Below are 13444 nucleotides of genomic sequence, written 5' to 3'. Positions count from 1 at the left end.
ATTCTCTAGTGTTCTGGAGCATTCTCCAGCATTCGAGCGTTCCCCCATCTCTCTCGCTCCACCAAGACCGAAGTAACAAGAAGAAGGACCAGCTGAGAGATCAAGACCAACTGGTGAGCATGGTCGTAAGTGTCCCAAGCCGGGAACCAGAGCGCCAGGCGAGCTGTGTGGGGTGTAAAGGGCTCAGAGTTTTCTTGGAAGTGAAGCTTTTTCGGGCTATTCTGGGGAGGGAGCTTCATGCGACTGGGTAATTCGCTGGTAGGGGGAGTTAGACTCCACCATAGCAACAAGAAAATTACAGCATGTCACCGGTTCCCAGTGTTGTACTGTATGTTGTTTTAACCTGCACCTTATTCTCCACAGAGACAGTGATTTCGTTTAGAAGTGCATGGTTTAGCCAGTGTATGTTAGACCAAAAAAATAAGTGCGATTTTCCACCAAAGCATTCCTGTCCATGGCTTATTCCATTTTCACACTGAATAATAATCCCCGGGTACAGAATTCTCGTAAGGCAGGGGCGATTCAAACCGTCCATCTAGCCATTGGGCTAGGATCAAAACCGCTTACACCCCCCAGCAGACCGACCTTCTTTGGCTCCGAGGCAGTCCAGGTTAGAACATAAGAACAGAAGAATTAGGAGCAGGAGTAGGTCATTCGGTCCCTCATGCCTGCTCCACCATTCAATCAGATCATGGCTGATCTTCTACATTAACTCCTTTCCTGCACTGTCCCCATATCCCTTGATTCCCTTAATATTCAAATATCTAAATATCTATTGATCTCTGTTTTGAATATACTCAAAGACTGAGCCTCCACAGCCCTCTGGGGTAAAGAATTCCAAAGATTCACCACCCTCTGAGTGAAGAGATTTCTCTCATCTCAATCCTAAATGGCCGACCCCTTATTCTGAGACTGTGACCCCTGGTTCTAGACTCCCCAGCCAGAGGATATCTCCTCCTGCATCTACCCTGTCAAGCCCTGTAAGAATTTTGTGTGTTACAATGAGACCACCTCTCATTCTTCTAAACTCTAGAGAATATAGGCCTAGTCTACTCAATCTCTCCTCATAGGACAATGCTCCCATCCCAGGAATCAGTCTGGTGAACCTTCATTGAAAGTATCCCTCTGTGAAAGTATCCTTAGGTAAGGAGACCAAAACTGTACACAATACACCAGGTGCGGTCTCACCAGGGCCTATATAATTGCAGTAAGACATCTTTACTCTTATACTCAAATCCTCTTGTAATAAAGGCCAACATACCATTTGCTTTCTTAATTGCTTGCTGTACCTGCAAGTTGACTTTCAGTCATTTGTGTACAAGGACACCCAGATCCCTCTGAACACCAACATTTCCCAATCTTTCACCATTTAAAAAATACTCTGCTTTTCTATTTTTCCTACAAAAGTGGATAACTTCACATTTCCCCACATTATATTCCATTGGCTATGTTCTTGCCCATTCACTTAGCCTGTCTATATCCCCTTGAAGCCTCTTCGCATCCTCGTCACAACTTACATTCCCACTTGGATATATTACATTTGGTCCCTTCATCCAAATCATTGATAGATTGTGAAGAGCTGGGGCCCAAACACCGATCCTTGTGGCACCCCACTAGTTACAGCCTGACAACCCGAAAATGACCCGTTTATTCGTGCTCTCTATTTTCTGTTCGTCAATCAATTCTCAATCCATGCTATTATATTACCCCCAATCCCATGAGCCCTAATTTTGTTTAATAACCTCTTGTGTGTCACCTTATCGAATGCCTTCTGAAAATGCAAATACACCACATCCACTGGCTACAACCTCAAAAAACTCGAACAGATTTGTCAAACATGATTTCCCTTTCATAAATCCATGTTGACTCTGCCCAATCATATTATTATTTTCTAAATGCCATGTTACCACCGCCTTAATAATGTCAGGCTAACTGGTCTGTAGTTCCTCATTTTCTCTCTCCCTCCTTTCTTAAATAGCGGGGTTACATACCTTCCATACTACCTTCAAATCTGCGGGAACCGTTCTAGAATCTATGGAAGTTTGGAAGATGACAACCAATTCACTATCTCTATAGCCACCTCTTTCAAAACCCTAGAATGTAGACCATCAGGTCCAGGGGATTTATTGGCTTTCAGTCCCATTAATTTATCCAGTACTATTTTTTTACTAAAACTAATTGTCATGTATGTAGACCATATATACTAACTGTATATTCACATAAGGTATGCAACCAGAGGGCACTACGGTGGGAGACCTGCATAGATGTTCAGGGCCCAGTATAAAAGGCAGCCCACCATGCTTGTGCCTCACTCTGGAGTTACAATAAACGAGACTAAGGTCCCAACAGCTCAAGTACAATACTAGACCTCGTGGAGTCATTCATAATAGTGTTAAAGACATAACAACTGGTAACGAGATTATGAACTTTCACGCAAAAATGACTAACGTTGGTGCATTAGAAAAGTTCTCAGATGGTGAAGATTGGGAAGCCTTTACGGAGCGGCTGTACCAATATTTTGTAGCAAACGGCCTGGTAGGCGATGATCCAGCCACGCTGGCAGATAAGCGCAGAGCTATCCTGTTGACCAGTTGTGGGCCCGCGGTCTACAGCCTCGTCAGGGACTTGCTTGCACCAGAGAAAACAACGACCAAGTCATACGAGGAGCTGAAAGTGCTAATTCGGGACCAACTCAAACTGAAGGAGAGCATCCTCACGGCCAGGCATCGATTTTATACACACCGCCGCCCTGAGGGCCAGGAAATTGTGAAGTATGCTGCCGACCTCAGGAGGTTGGCAGGACCGTGTGAATTTGGCGCATCCCTCACCGATGCGTTGTGGGATGTCTTCGTAATCGGCATCGGTCATGAGGCCCTTCTTCACAGGCTAAAACCACCGTCACTCTGCAGAAGGCCATCAGCATCAGCCAGGCTTTCACGACCTCAAGCGGCAGCTCCAAGCAGATGATGACTCACTCTCAGGACTCAAACCCGGCAAGTACTGTAAATAGAATGGCGCCTTTCACAGGCAGAACTGTTGAACGTGAATCTGCTCAGGGCAGAACATACAGGCCCCCGAGTCCTTTAACTCAAAGTCCGCCGAGGGATGCAAACGTAAGTCGAGTAGCACCATGCTGGCGTTGCAGAGGTAATCACAGGGCTCATCAGTGTCAGTTCAGAGACTATGTGTGCAAAGGCTGCAGCACAAAGGGCCACCTCCAGCAAATGTGCAAAAGAGCTGTGACTCACCATGTGGAAGAGGAGTCAGCAGCTGGCTGTGAATCCAGCGCGGATTATGAGGAGATGGCTAGAGAGACAGCTCAGTCCCAGGACGAAGTGTATGGAGTATATACCTGCACCACAGATTGTCCTCCGGTGATAATGGAAGTCGAGATAAATGGCATTCCAGTCTTCATGGAAGTGGACACAGGAGCGAGTCAGTCAGTAATGAGCCAGGAAGCCTTTGAGAGGATATGGAATGATCAAGCTGAATGACCCAAGCTGGTCTCAGTTCAGGCAAAGCTGCGCACCTACACCTCGGAACTGATATCAGTTGTTGGTAGTGCAGATGTAAATGTATCCCATGATGGCGCGGTGCACAATTTACCATTGTGGATTATTTCAGGTGATGGACCAACGCTACTTGGAAGAAGATGGATGGGGAAGATTCATTGGAACTGGGAAGACATCATCCCTCCAGCAATTGACGTCCCCCGTGCTCAGAGGCCGAGCAAGCCCCACCTTCGCTTGGACCAGGAACCGGAGAGCAGATCCGCGTAGCCCCCAAGGCACAGACCGCTCATCACGACTGCGTGGCGATGATCTGGCTGAGACGACCTGAATGCACCTTCCCTGATTCAGTGGCAGGATTTCTGGGGAAGAAGATTGGATCTGATGGGTGCCTTCCCAGCTTCAGTGGCAGAATCCCTGGGAAAGAAGATCGTGGCAGTCGACATCATGGACAGGGAAAAGATGGCGTCCAAACCACGAGGTGCAGCGCTAATGGAGCAACGATATGTGGTTCCATGCAAGGAAGACGATTGGGGTAAAAGTAGCGAGGCCATTTTAAAGGAAGCCAGCAACCCACCATTTTTGAAAGACCTGCTTTAAATTGGCAACCAATGTAAAAGTCCAGCTGTAACAAGCAAAATGTTATTGAGCGATGTCGGGTGCAAATTGCAATCAGCCAATGTAACGGGCGAACACCTAATGATCGTATACAGGTCCAGCGGGCTACCCAATGCTGTAGCCTGCGTCCCCGGGACCAGAACGATGTATCATAAAGTGTCCCCACAGCTGACAGACGTAGACAAGCCACAGAGTAAACGATGCTCGGAGAGCAGAGGCACCGGTAGCGATACCCTGCCTCAGATCGGTTTAACATTGCAGGCAACTGATGGCATGAACCACCACGGGCCAGAAACAGTAAATTGCGCCTATGCTCGCAGTCAGCTACCGTGGCTCACCACCCAGGTGGAAAAGGCGCAGCCCACAAACCCACTCGCCACCACGGCAATGTCTAAGAGCGAAGGGTCACCCGCAACGGCTCCCCCGAACGGGACCTGGATCCAAAACTAGAGAGTGCTCACAACGGTGCCCTCAAGGAAAGCGAGTCAGCAGTCCCCTGCGAACTGCTAGACAAGGCGAGGCAGCCCCACCGTCGCTTAGACGAAACGTTCACTCGCTCAGACCACTTCCCAGGGAGCAGCAGCGACACTGTGCAAACGAAAAGGACAGGGAGGTCACAGACACATCAGCTGTCTTTGGGCCTGCCCGACACTAGGAGTAACGGCAAGAGCCCTGAGCTCCGGCAACTCGAGCAAAATGAGCTCACCTCGCCCACAGACCCACTAGCATGGGGCGCTGCGCCACCACCAGATGTCCCGGATCTCATCCGGCCGTGCTGGAACTAGACTGTCCTTGTGTACCTGTACTGAGATACCTGTACTGATCATGTAAGTGTACCACACAAAAAGAAATGCAACCATCCAACAAATGTACCAAGATGTAAATGTAAAACCCATGTGATGAACTTGAATGCAACTTGTATGTAACGGGCCATTAGCCTGATCTCTGTGTGGAGGTGGGGGGGGCGGCGGGGGTGGGGGGGGGAGAATGGAGTAGTCATGGACCCACAACCAGACTGGGACCTCAACTGGCAACAAATCTCACTACCAACCCACCCAAGCTAGAAGCCACCCTCCAATGGTCAACCAGGAAGAGCAAAGCCCAGGTCACCGTCAATGTACGAGTCAATTGGCATTAAAGACTTGGAGGGAAGTGCTGTCAGTAGACTATGTATACTAACTGTATAGTTACATAAGGTGTGCCACCAGAGGGCACTGCGGTGGGAGACCTGAGGGTCACCTGCATAGGTGTGCAGGGCCCAGTATGAAAGGCTGCCCACCGAGCTTGTGCCTCACTCTGGAGTTACAATAACTGGGACTAAGGTCACAACAGCTCAAGTACAATACTAGACCTCGTGGAGTCATTCATAAAAGTATTAAAGACATAACACTAATTTCTTTCAGTTCCTCATTCTCGCTACACCCTTGGCACGTCACTATTTCCTGGAGGTTTTTTTGTGTCTTCTTCCATGAAGACAGACACAAAGGGGCTGATTTTCAGCAAGGCCTCCGCCTGCCCAAGTGCCGCCCAAAGTGCCGCTGATGGCCGCTGAGGTACCGGACGGTACTTTGGGTGGGATATTCAGGAAGAAGATCCCTCGAAGGTCGGCGGGCGGCAAATGGAAGACGAACGCTGCCAACCTGGGCAGCAGCGGGCGGGAGGTCGCGTTCTCGGTGGCAGAGACGCTTGCCGCCCAAGAACCGCTGAGGATGGGGTCGGGCCCACGGAGGGTCGAAGACATAAAAAAAGAACAACAGCAAAAAAATAAACAAAAGTTATCCGAAGACCTACAGGGGACCCCATGCAGGTAAGTTGTTGTTAAAAAAAAGTATTAAAATGTTCACTTACCTTTTTGTCAGGTTCTTCATACTCACCGTCGGGGACAGACCAGCCTGCAGCCAGCGGTCTACCCCCGTTCCGCCGCCGAGTCCCGCCCACTCCCGCCCACAGGAATCTGGGAGCTCGGCGGGCGGGAGCTCAGTTGCGCCACTCGGTCGTCTGCTGATGTCAGCGGGCGCTTCCCGGCAGCTCTCCCCTCCCGCCCGCTCCAGGTCACCCCGAAAGTGGCACTGGGCGGATCTTCAAGAGGAATGTCGGCGGGAGTGAGCGGCAGTCGGCGGCAGCGGGCGGTGGGCTGATGAAAATCAGGCCCAAAGTATTTGTTTAATTTCTCTGCCATTTCCTTATTCTCCGTTATAATTTCTCCTGGCTCAGCCTGTAAGGGACCTACATTTAATTTCACTAATCTTTTTGTTTTTACATAGCGATAGAAGCTTTTACCATCTGTTTTTATGTCTCTTGCTCGTTTACTCTCATATTCTATTTCCCTTTCTTTATTGGTTGCCCGACGTGGCTGCGGCCTGGGGCTGGCAGGCTGTCACGGGGTGCTTGAACTCCGGCCACAGACCATCATTCCAATGCAAAAGAGGCCTGGCCCTCAGAATGGACTACGTTCCCGCCATGACTAATGGCCAGTCTACCAGCACCTCCTGCTAACCAGTCCCAGGAAGACCACTCGGTGGAGCGGGTGGGGGGACAGTAAATTCACCCCCAAATCATTAAAGCCAATGCCAATAAGTATAATGACAGAGGTGGCATCAAGCCTGGAAATACTTGTAGAGCCATGCATTTGTTAAAAAAAATGCCCGACATACATGAGCACTGACTTGTACCCTAAGAGCTGAGTCGAGGCTCCTGTGATAGCTACATAGATAAGTGTTAAGACAAATCCATCAGCCTTTGCAGTTTGGCAAGGTCATGCACATGCAGCTTTATATTCATAAAGATTTGACAGATTGCAGCAATTTTCTGCAAATGCAGTTCACAGGCAGCTGCCGATCTGCAACTATCCTTCGGCTTCTAAAGGAAAAGCATTGTCAACTTGGGGATCAAAAAGCTTGGTATTTTGTCTCCCTCTACAGTTCAGCAGGTTTGCACAGTGAGCAGCTGAGGCACACACACCAGAAAGGTTCCAGATTTGATCTCCAGTCTATCTGTAGGTGGCACAGGTGCTAGAATTGCTCGAGTGCCTTTAGATTAGAAACATAGAAACATAGAAAATAGGTGCAGGAGTAGGCCATCGGCCCTTCTAGCCTGCACCGCCATTCAATGAGTTCATGGCTGAACATGCAACTTCAGTACCCCATTCCTGCTTTCTCGCCATACCCCTTGATCCCCCTAGTAGTAAGGACTACATCTAACTCCTTTTTGAATATATTTAGTGAATTGGCCTCAACAACTTTCTGTGGTAGAGAATTCCACAGGTTCACCACTCTCTGGGTGAAGAAGTTTCTCCTCATCTCAGTCCTAAATGGCTTACCCCTTATCCTTAGACTGTGACCCCTGGTTCTGGACTTCCCAACATTGGGAACATTCTTCCTGCATCTAACCTGTCTAAACTCGTCAGAATTTTAAACGTTTCTATGAGATCCCCCCTCATTCTTCTGAACTCCAGTGAATACAAGCCCAGTTGATCCAGTCTTTCTTGATATGTCAGTCCTGCCATCCCGGGAATCAGTCTGGTGAACCTTCGCTGCACTCCCTCAATAGCAAGACCGTCCTTCCTCAAGTTAGGAGACCAAAACTGTACACAATACTCCAGATGTGGCCTCACCAAGGCCCTGTACAGCTGTAGTAACACCTCCCTGCCCCTGTACTCAAATCCCCTCGCTAAAGGCCAACATGCCATTTTCCTTCTTAACCGTTTGCTGTATTTGCATGCCAACCTTCAATGACTGATGTACCATGACACCCAGGTCTCATTGCACCTCCCCTTTTCCTAATCTGTCACCATTCAGATAATAGTCTGTCTCTCTGTTTTTCCTCTCAGGAGGGGTTCCTGCTCCTGATCAGCATCTAGCAACCCTTGCTGCAAGTGGGCATGACTGGATGCTGAGTGAAGTCAGGGTCAGGTTGGGATTTGATGCCCTTCATTGTCAAATGGATGACGCTCAGGATCAAGGGTTACAAGTGAAGAATGGGCAAGTTGTTGAGATGCTGGAGGGTGACTGTACCCCAACATGGAATCGAATTCCAACAAGGAGTCAACACCTTCAGGAGAGATGGGGAGGGAAAGGAGAGAAATGTGGCAGGAGGGCAGGCAGTGGATCGCAGTACTGATGTGGAGCCAGGAAGAGCACTCCCATTCCTTCTGCCTCCATGTAAAGGTAACTTAAAAAAAAGTAAAATTACTTTTTTGTCAGCGGCCTCCAGCAGTCCCTTTAAGGACACCTCGTTAGGCCACTGTCATGGTCACTATGGTCTGGACTTTCTTTATCAACCCATCCCCTCAAATTTCCTGCAAATATTAACATAGTATGGCATAAATTAGGTTACAGATCAACGGTGATCTAACTGGCTGGAGGAGAAGCCATGAGGGGCTGGCTGGTCTACTCGCTTCCTCTATTTATATATAAAAATTGTAACATCACCAAATAAAGCTAAAACTCCCCATTCCTTGTTTTTTCCAATTACTCCCTCTGTCATTAGTCTTATGACTGCCCTCTCTATTTGCACAATGGGTGCACTATCCTTTCCCAATTTATGGAAGAGGAAATCTGGATAAAGAACCCCAAATCCACTCCCTCTTTTCCCTAATTATGGGAATTCCTCTTCGTCAACCTTCGGCCATGAGCCACCTGGAGCTGAGCAGGCTCGCAGGTAACCTGCTTCCAGTGCTATTCCGAATCGTTCCAAGGAGTCCTGCAGTCGTGATCTGGGGGATGCTTCTGCCTTGTAACATGTCATATGGTGAGAATCTCAAATAGAACTCAATTAACTTTTTATATTAAAAAGAGTAAAGGCAATAATTCCAAGCCAATACAGATTTATGAAAAGGAGGTTATACTTAATAAATTTATTGGAATTCTGTGCAGATGTAACATAATTGTTAATTGACGGATGTTATATATCTTGACTTTCTTCACTTGAATAATTTAATGTTTTCTGCTTTCATCTTCTGAAAAGCTGACTCAAGCTGAAGTACATAAGAACATAAGAAATAGAATCAGGAGTAGGCCATTTGGCCCCTCGAGCCTGCTCCGCCATTTAATAAGATCATGGCTGATCTGATCATGGACTCAGCTCCACTTCCCTGCCCACTCCATATAGCCCTTTACTCCCTTATCGTTCAAAAATCTGTCTATCTCCACCTTAAATATATTCAATGACCCAGCCTCCGCAGCTCTCTGGGGCAGAGAATTCCATAGATTAACAACCCTCTGAGAGAAGAAATTCCTCCTCATCTCAGTTTTAAATGGGCGGCCCCTTATTCGAAGACTATGGGCTCGATTTTAAATTTTTGTGCATATCGCCAAAAAATGGGCGTTATTTCCGGCGTGGGCAGTAAAAATGGGTTTTCAGATCGCCAGCTTCTCGTCCATTCTCAAAGCACCGAGTCTCGATTTTTTTAATTGGGCGTTACCGTGAGCGATATGAAATGGGCGGTAGCGTTAAATCTCTCCGACCTTCTGCTGTAAAGTGTCACCGTCCTTAGCAACGGCATGGCAACACTCAATTCCCACGATTCAGAAGGTCAAGGGTCATCATGACATGCGCAGAAGAGGAGATAGAGAGAGAGGGAGCTCAGAAGGACTGAACGCGTATGTGGCTGTGGTGTGTGCTTGTTTGGCTGTTGTGGGAGGCACGAGGGAGATTCACCAGCAGCAAAAAGCCGACTAAGCACTAAGAACATAGTTGGCACCGAGTTTTTGTCCAACAAATAAGATATAACATGGAAGGGATAGAGGAGGCCCTGGAGCTGGTAGCCAGGACACTGGTGGCAGAGGGCTTCCAGTGGTCCCGGAGCGCAGCATTGCACCCCAAGGTGCCACACCCCCATTGCCAACCACACATGAGAGCCAGGAGCAACATCTTGCTTCTGGCTCGGAGCACATTCCCACTTCGGAACCGTCCTCTCCCGTATCTGTCCAAGCAGCGGTTCGGCTGTCATCACCCCCTCACCACACACCCCCACCCCGCAATGAAGCATCGGCCAGGCGGCTTGGAGTCAGGAGGGGAAGGGTTAGAGGTAGGGAGAAGTGGAGGGTGGGGGGAAGGGTTGGTTTTTAAAGAAATACTGATGATTTCAGAAAAATGTTCAGTTTAAATGTTTTTTATTTAACAAAACCTTGTTTCGCATTGGCTCTGACAACTGCACCATTACACGCTGGAGATTCCTTAACATCAAAGGGTATGATTACACTTAACTTCAACCAACTTAAACTTTAACTGTCACCAAGGTGATGCCCACCATTGATGTATGACCTGCACAACCAGCAGTGTGTCAGCCTTGTAAATAACACCAACATTCTTTCAAGCAAAGCGATCATTGATGAGCTCCTGACTTAAGGCTCTTGCAGCTATCATGCCACCACGGGCCGTTTCATGCGGTCTACAGGGGGCGGGGCATGGCTTCAGCATCAGCCTAATTGTCTGGGCCGATGTCAGCATCCGCCTCCTCGTCCTCCTCTTCCTCTCTCTGGTGAGGTGGACTGTCAGACTCATCAGGCAATTCATGTCCCCTCCTGACAGCCAAGTTGTGCAGCATGGAGCACACCACCACGAATTGAGCTACCTGCTCAGGGTGGTTTTGGAGGTCGCCTCCTGAGTGGTCCAGGCATCTAAAGCGCTGCTTAAGCACTCCAATGGTTTTCTCCATGATATTTCGAGTGGCTCTTTGGCTCCAGTTGTATCGCCTCTCGGCTTCGGTGTGGGTGTCACGCAAGGGGGTCATCGCCAGCTGGCGAGGCCATATCCTTTGTCACCAAGCATCCAGCATTGACCTTGTGGCTGATTGTTAAACAAGTCAGAGACGGTGCTCTCATGCAGGATGTGAGCATCATGGATGCTGCACGGAAGTTTAGCATTCACTGCCATTATACGTTGCTGGTGGTCAACAACGAGTTGGACATTCAGGGAGTGGAATCCCTTGCGGTTCCTGAAAACCTCTGCATCCTGAAAAGGTGCCCGCATCACGATGAGTGTACAGTCTATTGCTCCCTGCACCTTGGGGAAGTTTGCAATTCTGGAGAATCCTAGAGCCCTCTCAGTCTGTGCCTCCCTGGTCATAGCGAAGCTGATCAAGTCCCTCTTGCGTGCTTACAGGACTTCAGTGACCTGTCTAATGCAGCAATGTATGGCATGCTGAGATAGACCGCAAATGTCGCCAGCTGAGGCCTGAAAAGAACCCGACGCGTATAACGACAATGCTGCAGTGACTTTGACCTTGACGGATAGTGCAGTACTGATAGTGCTGACAGGCTGCAGATCTGCCCGTATCAGCTGGCATACCTCAGTGATATCCTCTTTGTGGAAGCGCAGTCTCCGAAGCTAGGTGGTGTCAGGCAAGTCGAGGTAAGAATGCTTGTTCCTGTACTTGCGGGGGGTGTAACGTCTGTTTCTCCTCATCAGTCTGGCACATCTTACATTGGGAACATAATGCTGTGGAGCGTACCTTCGGCCATCTCGAGTCTGCAGCATGTAATTGGTCATCAAGGGAGGGTGAGAAAGGACAGGCCCCATTGCAGTAGCTCTTTGTTTTCCACCGATTGGTCACAAAGAATGAATGTTCCGACGAAGACACCTAATAAATTCCAACCGATCACAGTATGTTTGTACAGATGTTCACATCAACTCCAAACACCTCCAGAGTGTATCCGAACTCCTCCGAGGTTGAAGCAGAGCAGCCGTTTAAAGGATGCGACATGTGATGTAGAACATGTTGTCCATAACACTGTGAGTAGGTCCGGTTAGTTCCATGTTTTTTTGGGGCGAGTGATATTGTGGGCGATATGTGTGCGAGGTGGTGAAAGTAATGGTGGGCGATCTCTTGGACTTTAGTTTCGGCAAATGTGATCTTTACGACAACAAAAAATGGGCAGTCAGTATTATTGAATCTCGGCGTTAATTCCGAGTGGAAAATAACGCTGGGTGATATTATGGGCCTTGATTTCGCCCATTCTGATGATTCCGCCCAAAAAAAGTGGGCGGGCGGTATTATTTTTTCCCGGCGTTACGCACATGGGGAAAGTAACGCTCGGCGATAAGTTTCCGAAAACTGCCCGTCAGTTTCCATTTTGTAGCTAAATGGCCGATATATGGGAGTTATATGTCAATACAGCGGTAAAATGGACGTTAAGTGGGCATTAAGCATGCAAAAAAAAGTGGAAATGTCCCTTAGTTTTAGTTTCCCCTATGAATATTTTCTATGTTTCTATGTCTATGTTTCTAATAGAAATATCCTCTCTGCATCCATCTTGTCGAGCCCCCTCATTATTTTATAACTTTCAATTAGATCACCTCTCATTCTTCTGAACTCCAATATGTATAGGCCCAACCTACTCAACCTATCCTCATAAGTCAACTCTCTGATCTCCGGAATCAACCAAGTGAACCTTCTCTGAACAGCCCCCAATGCAAGTATAATCCTTCCTTAAATACTGAGATCAAAACTGTACGCAGTCCTCCAGGTGTGGCCTCACCAATACCCTGTACAGTTGTAGTACAGTTCAATAGGTGCTGTCTACCAATGTTCCCTGTAAGCTGCATGTGTGCGGGGCCATGCAATGATCTGCAAGGTCTTGCGCAGGCCGCTCGCAAGCTTTTCCATTGGAAATACAGCGCATGCACAGAAATGTAACGGGACCATAATCAGGCATTGAAATAATCAGGCTGCCCACAACAAAGTCTATTTAGAGGTAACATTGCTGTCTACCTTACAGTACCTCCGCCAAGTGTCCATTCTTCAGGTTTGGACAGTGTGGGTCAGCAAGCCATTCTATGGTGGAGGGCACAACCAATCCTGTCCTCACCTGTGCCCTTTCCAGCAGAGGTGACGAGATAGCGATCAAGAACAGCAAAGTTGGCTGCTTTTCCTTTCTACAGCCAGGGTACTGAGGCCAATTGTAACATCTCTAACGGCCAAGATCAGCTGACCGCATATGGACTGGAATTGCATTTGGGACTTTGGTTTCTATGCCTCTTTTTGACACGAGGCAATGCACTTATCAACCGAGTGTCAGGGAAGCTCATTACCTTTGCAGACATTTGATAAGGTGCTTGATAAAAGATTTGTAGCTGCAGTGAAAGCTATTGGAATAATGGAGGCAGTAATAAACTGACCAAATAATAGAACACAAAGCACGGCGATCATCAGTGTGGTAATTGTATGTGGACAGCTGTGGAGTACGGCACAGGCCAGTGTTCAGCCATCAGCTTTCCACAATATTTAAACATGACCCTGACCAAGATATTTAAGTAAAATGTCTGATTCTACAGATGCAGAGAAATACATGGAACTACAAAGAAGTCACAACACA

The sequence above is a fragment of the Pristiophorus japonicus genome, chromosome 7 (genome assembly GCF_044704955.1).
Source record: "Pristiophorus japonicus isolate sPriJap1 chromosome 7, sPriJap1.hap1, whole genome shotgun sequence".
In the NCBI taxonomy this organism is placed as follows: Eukaryota; Metazoa; Chordata; class Chondrichthyes; family Pristiophoridae; genus Pristiophorus; species Pristiophorus japonicus.
Note: the sequence above shows the minus strand (reverse complement) of the source record.